The sequence below is a fragment of the Mauremys reevesii genome, linkage group 1 (assembly GCF_016161935.1).
Source record: "Mauremys reevesii isolate NIE-2019 linkage group 1, ASM1616193v1, whole genome shotgun sequence".
Taxonomy (NCBI): Eukaryota; Metazoa; Chordata; order Testudines; family Geoemydidae; genus Mauremys; species Mauremys reevesii.
Genome location: NC_052623.1, coordinates 92,046,650 through 92,058,883, shown reverse-complemented (window position 1 = coordinate 92,058,883; position 12,234 = coordinate 92,046,650).

The window sequence follows — 12,234 nt, the reverse complement described above, 5'->3', positions numbered from 1 at the left end:
ATAATATTTATCCTAATGCCCTTAGAGTTTTTTTAGAAAGATATGCCCTTGGAGCTCAGCCGGAATGATTCCTTGAATTCCCTTTGTAAGACAAACCGTGATTCTTTCAAAATCTTAAATACTAAAGTTTGATGCACTTAGAGATTTTCAAGGATATGGTGACCCCAGTCCTGCATATCTATTTGCCTATCATTGTAGTTTGACAAATTACCCCTGAGAATATTCCATGCGGGTGATTTGCCATGTCTATTAATTGTAGGAATGTGGGTTTTTTTCTCTCATTTCTCAAGCAGCTATTTATTTTGTTTATAGAATCTGTTACACCTCACGTTTGCTGTCACAGCCCCATTGCAAGCCACCTCCTCTCTTGGATAGGGCACAGACAGAATACCAGCAAGCCTAGAACTTTATACAACATAAGTGCAGCTGATGAAACAGGACAAAGTTCATGTTCTATGAAAGCTACCTAGGACTGGAGGTAAGTGACTAGAACTGTAATGAGTTCAGTGGAGTAGCACAGCAAGGGTCAGAACATCCATGGGATCAGAAACCATTGCTGGGGTAATGGTAGGCTAAGGGAAGGAAGGTTGGGGGATGCAAATTGTTCCTTCTCAAGCTTCACAAAAAATACCTGACAAAATGTTAAAGCATCCTGAGGAAGACAAACTCTTTCCTCAGTAAAGGGTAATTAACAGGGCAACAGGTACTGGAAGCCCTAATAACATGCTTCCTGTGAAGCCACACTGTTGGACAGCTGTGGATAGAAGATGGACCATGAGTCCTGGAGTTAATGAGGATAATCTTGGCTTACTGCACATCCCATAGATTCTATGAAGTTTAGGGAAAAAGTGTAGACTTCTGCCCACTACAACACCTCTCACATGTATTTCTAGAAGAGATGGTGACCCAAGCCATGTTTGAATTTGACCCAATATCCTGAACTTACATACTAGAAGGTAAGTTTTAAAAAAACTAATTTTTAAGTATTTTGTTTACATTTCTATTTATTCATCAGTTTAAAACCTTTGGGCTCCTATTCTTATAACATTGTTACACAACTCACTGCCCTGGAGTGCCCCCTCATAACACAATGGTGCAATGCAGCCTCTTTCACTCAATTACCGCATGGTCTTCCACAGCTATGCCCAGCCTCCAATGCTTTCCAGGTTACTTTGGTGACATAGCTCTCCAGCTAAGTCACATTTAGCCTCCCTTCTGGGACTACAAAGCTCTTCCACTCGGGCCTTTAAATATTTCCTCCTCTACAATACCAGGGCAAATTGCATTTCTTATTTCCTTTCTTCTAGGGTCTTCGACAACCCTCTCACAAGGGTCTGTAAAACAGAATGTGTTTTTTGCAAATGTTTCACTATGGACATTTCAAATCATTAACTTTAACACTTTTTGTACATTTTCTCAAATTTCACTAGAAAATACTCTTTTTCCATAAGAGCCACAAATGACATTTTATGCATATCTTGAAGTAACTGGTTAAAGCATTTCAGTGAAGCTCTGACTTGCATCCTCTAAACCAGTGGTTCTCAACCTTTACAGACTACTGTACCCCTTGCAGGAGTCTGATTTGTCCTGCGTACCTCCAAGTTTCACCTGTCTTAAAAACTACTTGCTTACAAAATCAGACATAAAAATACAAGTGTCACAGCACACTATTACTGAAAAATTGCCTATGTTCTCATTTTACTATATATTTATAAAATAAATCAATTGGCATGTAAATATTGTACTTACATTACAGTGTAATGAGCAGTATAAACAAGTCATTGTATGAAATTTTAGTTTGTACTGACTTCACTAGTGCTTTTTATGTAGCTTGTTATAAAACTAGGCAAATATCTAGATGAATTGATGTACCCCCTGGAAGACCACTGCATACTCTGAGGGGTACATGTACCCCTGGCTGAGATCCACAGCGCTAAACTCCTTTTATAAGTTTTAAAATTACACATGCAATTTTCACTTTTTCTGGTTTTAGGGATATTTTTGGTGCCTCTTCAAAGCTTCCTAAATGGAAAAGCAGCACCATAATGTTGTAAATGGCTCCCTAGTGCCTTGCTTATTTGTAATCACATCTAATTTCAACTTGCCTTTTTTATAGCCCCATATTAATACCTGTATGCAAGCTATCTTGTTCACATTAAAAATTGATCATTTGTGGTGCATCTGCAAGATGCAATGTATAAAAGACTACAGGGTACAATAAATGTATTAGCTGATGTGACTACTAAACTTTTCATTTGTACTTATGAGCAATGAAGCCCACATATATCTTGAGAAACAAAGTGGATTTAGAGGTTAATGGATCAGCTGCCCCTCTTTCCATTGAAAGCAACAAAGAATCCTGTGGCACCTTATAGACTAACAGACGTTCTGCAGCATGAGCTTTCGTGGGTGAATACCCACTTCTTCAGATGCAAGACTTTCCATTGAATAAACCCAAATCTTCCTTTAATGTTTAGACTTCCTTTATTTTTCTCTAGCTGTGCAAAAATGATGACATCTGTGCCTTGCAATGTTGTTATCAATTCATATGTATTTACTGTGTCCTTTCATTCTGAATAATAGTTATACAGACAATGGACCAAATTTTGGGATTTAGGATTTAAGGTGCCTAAGGCCCTGAACCTGAAAATACTTATACCCATGTTTAACTTTATTTCTGTGAGTAGTCCATTGACATCAAAGTGATTACTCACAATAGCAAAGTTAAGCAAGTGTGTATGTGTTTGCAGGATGATAGTCCAAGGCATTTTTGAAAAATGGGAATTAGGTTGTCACGTTGTCCAAAGTGGCTCGCAACTGTGAGTACCAAACTCAGGGAAGACTATCAAGAAACAGGTCATGAGCTCCAAACTGGTTTTCTGTTCTATAGTTAGATTTCACCAACCAAAGTGTGAACTCCTCAGGCACTATAGCAGCCTTAACGGGAGCTACATACAGTCTTCTTCAGTACACTGATCTATCTTGCCATCCTGGCAAGCCTACCTCTCTGATTGATCGTCCCTTACCCCTAAAATCACAACAATATTCAGGTTGCTGAAAGTCCCAAAAGACCAGTCACTTACTCCAGGTCAGTTGCACTCAGATCTCAAACCAAAGACAAGAAAACTAATAAATGGAACTAGGAAAAAGAACGGAGAGTTATTTACAAGGTTTAAGCAGGTAACCACACACACACACAAATGAGATACAATCTTAAATTCAAAAAGTAATAGAAGCTTCTATAATAAGTAAGCTTTTATATCCTTTAGAGCTAACCCAAGCCAAGCAGCTTGGGGATTTCTTGTTTATGGTTAGAACTCTTTGTCCCTGTGAGCCTAAACAGCATAAAGATAACAATTGCTCCTTAATAGGCATTTTTATTCCCTTCTCCCAGAGTTCATGCTGTGAGGGAACAAAGCATTGTGCAAGTACCATCTTGAGGAGTGTGGGGGAAGCAATCAACAAAGTCTTTTGTCCACAATGGGTTGTTTGATGTCTGTAGACCTTCTTTTGTTGGGGACGAGATAACACCTTTTGTGGTTAACTAACATTTAACACTCAGTAATGCTTCTTCCCTAACTAGGTTGGGGGTTAACAGTCTTAGCAAATATTTTTATTGTTACAGAGCAAACAGGATCCAGTGTGCAAGTGCTTCCTTTGGGAAATTGCTCTGATGTGTTTTCACGGACCATGACCTACAGCAGGACACTAAGATCCAGGTCTATAAGACAATTGTTGTCCCTACATTCCTCTATGGATGCGAAACCTGGGTGACCTATAGACAGCACCTCAAGAGTCTGGAGAGGTATCACCAACGATGCCTCCAGAAGATCCTTCGCATCAAGTGGCAAGATCACCGCACTAATGCCAGCATCCTTGCTGAAACCAATGTCACCAGCATTAAAGCTCTGCACCAACTTCGTTGGAATGGACATTGTGTGCGGATGCCAGACTCTCACCTCCCAAAACAAGTCCTCTGCTCTCAGCTCACCCATGGTCAGAGATCCCGCGGTGGTCAGAGGAAATGCTACAAAAACACACTGAAAACGTATCTTAAGAAAATTGATGTGGACATCACAAGCTGGGAGAAGCAAGCCACTAACCAATCCCAGTGGCACCATATCCTCCATCAGGCAGTGTTCCCCTTCAAGGAGAAGCGCCTTGCCCTTGAAGCTGAAAAGAGAGAGAGAAGGAAGGGGGAAAAAAAGAACATTCTCCCAGCAGGCAGCTGGCCTGCCATGAAATGTCTGTACCTACTGCAAGCAGATTTGCGGTTCCAGGATTGGACTCCTGAGTCTTCTCAGACCTATATGTAATTCCATGGTAGAGATCATCCTCAATTTGAGGGATCGCCAATCAGTCAATCATATTTATCAATCCTAGGAATTTTTGTCTACCAATCTGGGAAAATTATAGTATTTTAAGGGTAAGCCCACTATTTTGGTGGATTTGGTTGTTTTGTTTTGGGGGTGGGAGTTGAGGTGGTGGTTCTTGTTAACAATCTTAAGTGACATGACGCTACCTTTTTTGTTGTTGTTTAATGTGACTTTTCGTCATAAACCAAAACAATGGGTATTTGTTAAATTTTAGGGATGGTTTTCACATTCTCAAAACTTCAAAAAGTTTCACATACAGTAGTCTTAATAAAAGCAGCAAAGAGTCCTGTGGCACCTTATAGATTAACAGACATATTGAAGCATGAGCTTTCGTGGGTGAATACCCACTTCGTCCCATGCATCCGACGAAGTGGGTATTCATCCATGAAAGCTCATGCTCCAATACATCTGTTAGTCTATAAGGTTCCACAGGACTCTTTGCTGCTTTTACAGATCCAGACTAACACGGCCACCCCTCTGATAACAGTCTTAGTGTTTAAACTTGCTATATTTACTTGTTTCCCCAGCTATTGCGAAATCCAGCATCAACATACCTAACTTTTAGGTGCTGGAAAAAATCACAGGAACAATCCTTCTATCCACAAAGTCTGAGTTAGTTGCCTAAGCTCCCCATACAATGAAGTGGAGAGATAGGTGCCTTAGAATGCAATGCACACATTGAGCATGGATATTTAACATTCTCTTCCAAAAAATGCCATGATTGTTTAGTGACCTAAAGAGCTTAGGACATTGTTTTAATATCACATCCAAAAAGCAGTTCCCTGTCAGATCATAGTGCCCCCTTACAGCGTTCAGTGGAGAATGGTTCAATACTGCCTCAGAGAGAAAAATAAATCAATCGGAGCTGGCCTCTCAGTATTTATTGTGATAAAAACAAACAATAGGATGTTTGAGTTCAAAACAAATTTTGCTGAATCAAGAGTGGATTATGTGCTCCCATCACTATTTTTCAAAAATCCAATCATTCCTACATTATAAACTTTCAGAATGCATACTGGCTGAATTATGAATCTGACATTTCTCTGATGTTCTGTACTCAATGTTAGTGAAATGATAAAGGTGAGGGTAATAGTGAAATCATTTCATAAGTGAATGTGGTACATCTTGGGTAAATTTTATTGCAGCTCATGAAGTCACTATGGCATACAGAAATGCTGAAAGAAGCATTTATACTCAAATAAAAGCATGGGAGAAACCAATAAAGAGATCTATACAGCCAGAGAAGGATGGAATGGGTTAGATGAGTACATTGCCATATTCTGCTATGAGTGAGAGGCTTTAGAGAGTCTGCTGGATAGATCCCTATAAAATCATCTTCTTCATCAATCATCATCATTATTATCATCACCAATTTTTTTTTAAAAAGGGAGGGAGTGTTTATCATTGCAAGAAGTTACAGTAATGAGATGCAACTCTGTCTTGTCAGTCTGAGCACTCAAAAATATATAAATGCCACTTCCAGTCTGGTATGAGTCAGTGTTTTCTTTGTTTTCTTGTTGGATCTGGAACAGATCAATTTAGCACGGAATAGCGAATTTATATTTATGGGCCTTATGATGCTCTCTGCGGTAAGGTGCAAAGCAAGAATCAGAATGAAAATGAGCAGAGCCAACACAGCATAACTCTCTAGTTCTCAGAACCTGCAGACAACAAATGATAAAATTGTGTTGTTGGGGATCCATTGGGCTGAGGGAAAACAGTGCTGCTGAAATCTAGAGAAGGACGGATCAGGGAGCTATAGCTACTTTATGTCTCAAGCTTCCCTATGGATTTGAATGAGGTCCTTGGAGAAGAGCTAAGAAGGGGGAAGGGATAGCTCAGTGGTTAGAGCATTGGCCTGCTAAACTCAAGATTGTGAGTTCAATCCTTGAGGGGACCGCTCAGGAATCTGGGGCAAAAATTGGTCCTGTCAGTGAAGGCAGGGGGCTGTACTCAATGACCATTCAAGGTCCCTTCCAGTTCTAGGAGATTGGTATATCTCCAATTATTACCTTTTTATTAAGACACAGCAGGGGCAAACAACTTCTATGGGTACTGCTCTGGAATGAGGAGAAGAGGTGTAGCAAGTAGGGCTGTCAAATGATTACACGAATGTTTAGCATATCTGGCATGTAAATATGTTGCAACACTGGCTACAACAGTGCCATGTGAACGCCTGTGCTCACTTTCAGGTGACATTTTAAATAAGAAGCAGGCAGTGGTATCGCCCATAAATGTAAACAAACTTGTTTGTCTTAGCGATTGGCTGAACAAGAAGTAGGACTGAGTAACTTGTAGGCTCTAAAGTTTCGTTTTTGAGTACAGTTCTATAACAAAAAAAACACCTACATTTATAAGTTGCACTTTCATGATAAAGAGATTGCACTACAGTACTTCTATGAGATGAATTGGAAAATACTGAACAGACATACCTCATTTTCTGATTGTGATTTATCTCACTATCCCCTCCTCATTCATTACTGACTGGAGGTGCCATTTCACTGTGGAGGGAGACTAGAAAAAAGAAAGTAGAAACCTACACGAGAGTTTTTGGAGCACTCTAGTCTATATAGGATCTTATATTGTGCTTATTCCCATAATATTCCTTCCAGCAGTTCATTAAGGATTGTGATGGACATCTGTATTGTAGTGTAGTTTCATCTCTTATCCAAGGGGAAAGGTATATGCAGAGGTGGGTCTAGTTTTGTATATGTTGTTTCTGTTTTAAAATGCCTGTTGCTGTTTTTATATTGGAGAAGGCAAGGTCAAATAAGTGTGCCTTTCACCTGGAGTGGAAGTAAAGTTTGTGATGGTCCTTAATTCCTGGGGAATTCATACCACAATTGCAGAAAGTTCTGTCTCCCATCCAGAAAAGCTATACCTTTACTGTGAGAAGTTCTTTTGTGTCAGAGGAATGTAATTATCGACCACAGTCTTCATCCCAGAGCTTTAGTTGGTCTTTTACATATCCTGGGCCCAGGCCATGGAGCAGACTGAAGGTAAGGAGTAAGGCCTTCAACTTGATTTGAAATTCTATGGGAAGCCAATGTAGAGGGTGGAAGACAGTTGTGATGAGCTTGCCTATGTTGTGGAGGAGGTGTGCTGCACTGTTCTGTACAGACTGGAGATTCCTACAAGCTGAAGACTTCATGTCCAGCAATACTGCATTGCTGTAGTTCAGACATGAGATGACAAAGGAGTGAATAACTGAGTCCAGGTCATCATCCGCCAGGATGGGACACAGTCTCCTAGCCACCTGGAGATGGTAGAAAGCAAGGAATCAAAGAGTACAGCTAAATTATGAACAAGATAGACAACTTGTAGGTAGAATGGCAGTAAAGATAAAGCTTGGTCCTTAGCATTTCCCCTTGTGGATCCTCAGAGGTTTGCAGATCTCTTTCTTATAGTCTGGGGTTAGTGGAAACTTAGCCGTCCTCCTGCAAAAATGGGAAAAATGTGTGCAAAGAAAGTTGCCATTATGCAGATCTAAGGAACACAATCAGTCCCTCATTTAAAGAGCAAATATCAATCCCTACATAAATCTGTCCTTTTGAAAATATATATGGTGTGATAGTGAGCTTCTTATTGTAAAGAGAGCATTCCTAAGGCCCTGTGATGGGTCTTCTGCTTATTCAGATAGAAGTCTGGTGACACGTATCACCCATACCATTGAGTTAATGTGAATAACTTACATGCCTTATGTATTTTTATACCTTGCCTTTCTGTCTGTGGCCATGACCTGCAGAAACAATGGATATGTCAACCACAATGAATGAGACTTGTCAATGCTGGAGCAGAACTTTCTCAGTCGCTGACCCAAGACTGCAGAACTCATTCGCAAAACAATGACTACTTACCGTAACCATTTCTCAGAGCAAAAATAATTTAGAATTGTTCAAAATATTTATGAATAAGCTACAAAAATTTGCCATCAGCTAATCAATACATTTTATTAATGTGTTTATGTCCTCTTGACATATTCCATCTAATCCCACTAGAAAGCCCATCAGTAGCGCAAATTGGAAACTGCTTCCTTAATATTATTATTATCATTCATCATCATGGCAACACACAAAGTAAGCAAAACACGCTATCACCAGTTGCCACATAATTTAGGCATAATCATTTGGGTTATTCCTTGTAGATAAAATGTACCTTGAGAAGATAGTAGTGACCTTTCTGACGTCCATTAGCACCAATCCTGGTCTGCAAGAGCAGTTCTCTGAAATTGGCAACTGTCCTTTCACACTGACAGATCTGACACTGCAGTATCCCCACTCCATTTTGGGTTGGGCTCTTATTCTCCCATATGAATAGATATTACATGTTGTTTTTCAAATTACTTCAATCCTCTTGTGCACCACCTTCATCTACACTTATGGAGCCCCTCATGAGGTGTGCAATGGAAGAGGAAAGAGGAAGACATTGGCTTTAAAAAGACTGGGTGTTGAATGTAACTAGTCAAGTTAAGAGAAAAAAAAGATAATTGTTTTCCTCCTGACAGCTCTAGAAAGTGTTTTGTGTGATTCATGACTACAATGTAAATTTAAAAAAGGACTAGAGTTGAAGAGCTGATTAATATAATCTGAGTGATCACTCTTGCTGTAAGTATTTAAGAAGTTTAGATTAGATTTATATTGCTGTTTGAATGCATTACCTGTGAGTTTACTTCTTCTCACTTTCTTCTTTATTGGTCTACTTAAATGGAGAGGCTGGGAAGACAGGATCATAACTCAGTAATTCATGTTTCATGGTATACTAATACATTGTGCTCTATCTTTCCCAACTTAAGAATTCACTATAAGTGAGACACAATAAATAATTAAATAAGCAAATTCTATGCCAATCTATAGGGGAAATTGAAAGCAAGTGTCCCAACATTATATCATCTTAGAATTAAAATATTAGATTTAACTCCTCTTCTGCTTAATACATACTAAGCCATGTAGCTGGGCGTGGACCCCCACAAGTGCAGTTTGCACAGTTTCCTGTTACGCCGTTACAAAGCCACAAGCAGCGGAAAGTCCCCAATGATGTTAGATGCTTGCTTAAAGCTACATTGCTCTATATAATCAATTGTATTCATGCTTACGAATATGTAATCAATTAATGTAAGGGATGAGTGAGATCGTGTGAGTGACGGCCAATGGCAAAACAAAGAGGCAAATATTGCCTTTTATGGAACCATGGTATTATCATGGTGAAGGTATAAATCTCGAGACAGAGGTGGCCAGGTCAAGGTTACAAACAAGGAAATGTAACAGCACGCTAAACTCAGGACCAGATCAGAAGCAGTAGAACCCTCCCGCGGATCCAAAGGGACTTCAGGGACTCTCGTCGCCTCGTGGCTGATCCCTGGCCAGCCTCAGCCACCTGCGAAATCGAAATCAGTCTATGCCTGCGTCTTCAGCCGGCCAGCATGAATGTGATGTGTGTGTGAGTATAGCCATCTTAGACAAACTCAACTCATGCCAATAAACAAACCTCAAGTTCACCCTTTGTCTGGGCTCAATCCTTGGCTAGTCCCAAGGACTAGTAACAGGCCAGGTGACCTCTTCCCATGGCAAAATCCACAGGAGAGACTCCTAGCAGGAAGGAAACTCAACAATATGTTCCTCACAGAGTTTAATACAACTCACTTCATCAAAAGGTGGGGTAGGTTGTTCCCTACACGGAATGGGAAAAAGTAATAAGTAATTCCAACCCAGCAAATCCTGGGGGAACTTCTGTAAACCCAAATTAATGCCAGCCCTGCGGTCTCCTGCTCCATGGCACTGTGGCTACAATGGAGCTACACTTTGAGGGCCTGCCCTGGCTGCCACTTCTCCTGAAACATACCCTTCAAATGTTTTTCCTCCAGCATAAAGAGAAAGATTCAGAAAATATAAGGTAGTCTTAAGCTTCTTTAACATTTGGCCAGATATCCTGAAGGGCAAGGAATGCTCCCTTGTCCCAGCCCCTTCCACCCATCCCCTGCCCCAGCTATGGCTTTCTAATCTCACAGAGGCCGCTTTGTGGGCAGTGAGACAAGGTGTCATAGAAGCGGTTAACCTTCCTTTATGAAGGGAGATCTGTACAAAGCAGGGGCGGCTCTAGCCATTTTGCCACCCCAAGCATGGCGGCATGCTGCGGGGAGTGCTCTGCCGGTCGCTGGTCCCGCGGCTCCGGTGGACCTCCAGCAGGCGTGCCTGCGGAGAGTTCACTGGTCCTGCGGCTCCGGTGGACCTCCCGCAGGCGTGCCTGCGGGTGTTCCACCAAAGCCGCGGGACCAGCAGACCCTCCGCAGGAACGCCTGTGGAAGGTTCACCGGAGCCACCTGCCGCCCTCCCGGCGACCGGCAAAGCGCCCCCCACGGCATGCCGCCCCGAGCACGCGCTTGGCGTGCTGGGGCCTGGAGCCGCCCCTGGTACAAAGGGCCCATTCTGTGCTGGTAATAGAGAGGAAAGGATTGATATTACTGTATGCCCGGCCTGCTATCATCAGGAGGATTCAGATAGAGCTATTTGAAAAGTAGATAAATTATTTTGTGACCATTTTTGTGAAATCCCTCTTCTCCATTCCCCTGTTTTTTTAAAAAATAATTATACAAATTTCAAAACGTTTGTTGAAAAATAGGGAGACATTTGTACAGTTTTATCAAAATTATGAAGTATTCTTGAGCTATTCCAGGGATTTGGATTAAATGACTTCTTATAATTTGGTTATGGTATAAATTATATGGATCGTCAATAATGTCCTATAAAAATATTGTAATCAGCTTAATCCCCTTCCATCCCCGCTTACCTCTCTAAACCTGCCAGATTTTTCTTTGAAGGACTTGTAGGGTAATGATTGGGTCCCAGGTCATCCTGGGAGTCGGAGGTACCCAAGCAAGAAATTGGTCAGTGGAGGGTACTGCATGATCTAGCATGACCAGGCCCAGAGACTGACTCTGAAAAAGTGTTTAATAAAAATCAGGAATTTATAGAAGGGTGTCTGCAAGTGGCAGCAGCCATAATCTAGCTGCAAAGGACAGGCAGAAGATCAGGACATAGAGCAGGAGTTAGCAACCTCTGGCACACGGCTCGCCAGGGTAATCACCCTGGAGGGCCGGGCCAGTTTGTTTACCTGCCGCATCAGCAGGTTTGTCCGATCCTGGCTCCCACTGGCCGTGGTTCGCCATCCCAGGCCAATGGGGGCAGCGGGAAGCCGCAGCCAGCACATCCCTTGCCCGCACCGTTTCCTGCCACCCTCATTGGCCTGGGACAGTGAACCGCGGCCAGTGGGAGCCGCAATCGGCCAAACCTGCTGACGCGGCAGGTAAACAAACTGGCCCGGCCCACCAGGGTGCTTACCCTGGCAAGCCGCATGCCAGAGGTTGCCGACCCCTGATATAGAGGGACAACCTGAGTCTGCCAAGGCCAAGTGCAGCAGCCCACGAATGCCTTGTGGAAGCAGCTGTAAGCCAAATTATAGCAGGGTTGGTCCAGGCACACAAGCAGAACTCTTTAATAGTGGATGCTCTGAGGGGTGCTCACTATTACCTGTTCTTGGAACCAGCCAAGAAATAAACACAAACAAAGATCAAACTTGAGCAGTACTGAGGGTTCATTTATTACTTTCCTTATTGCTTCCCTTATTTGCGCAGTTATACTCACACACATAACTCATTCATGCTGTTAGGCTGCAGGTGCGGATGTTGGTTTCGATTTTGCGGGTGGCTGAGGCTGGCCAGGTGACAGCTGCTTGGAGATCAGCCGCGAGGCGACGAGAATCCCCAGATTTCCTTCGGATCCACAGGAGGGCTCTACTGCTTCTGGTCCGGTCCTGAGTTTAGAGTGCTGTTACATTTCCTTGTTTGTAACCTTGACCTGGCCAC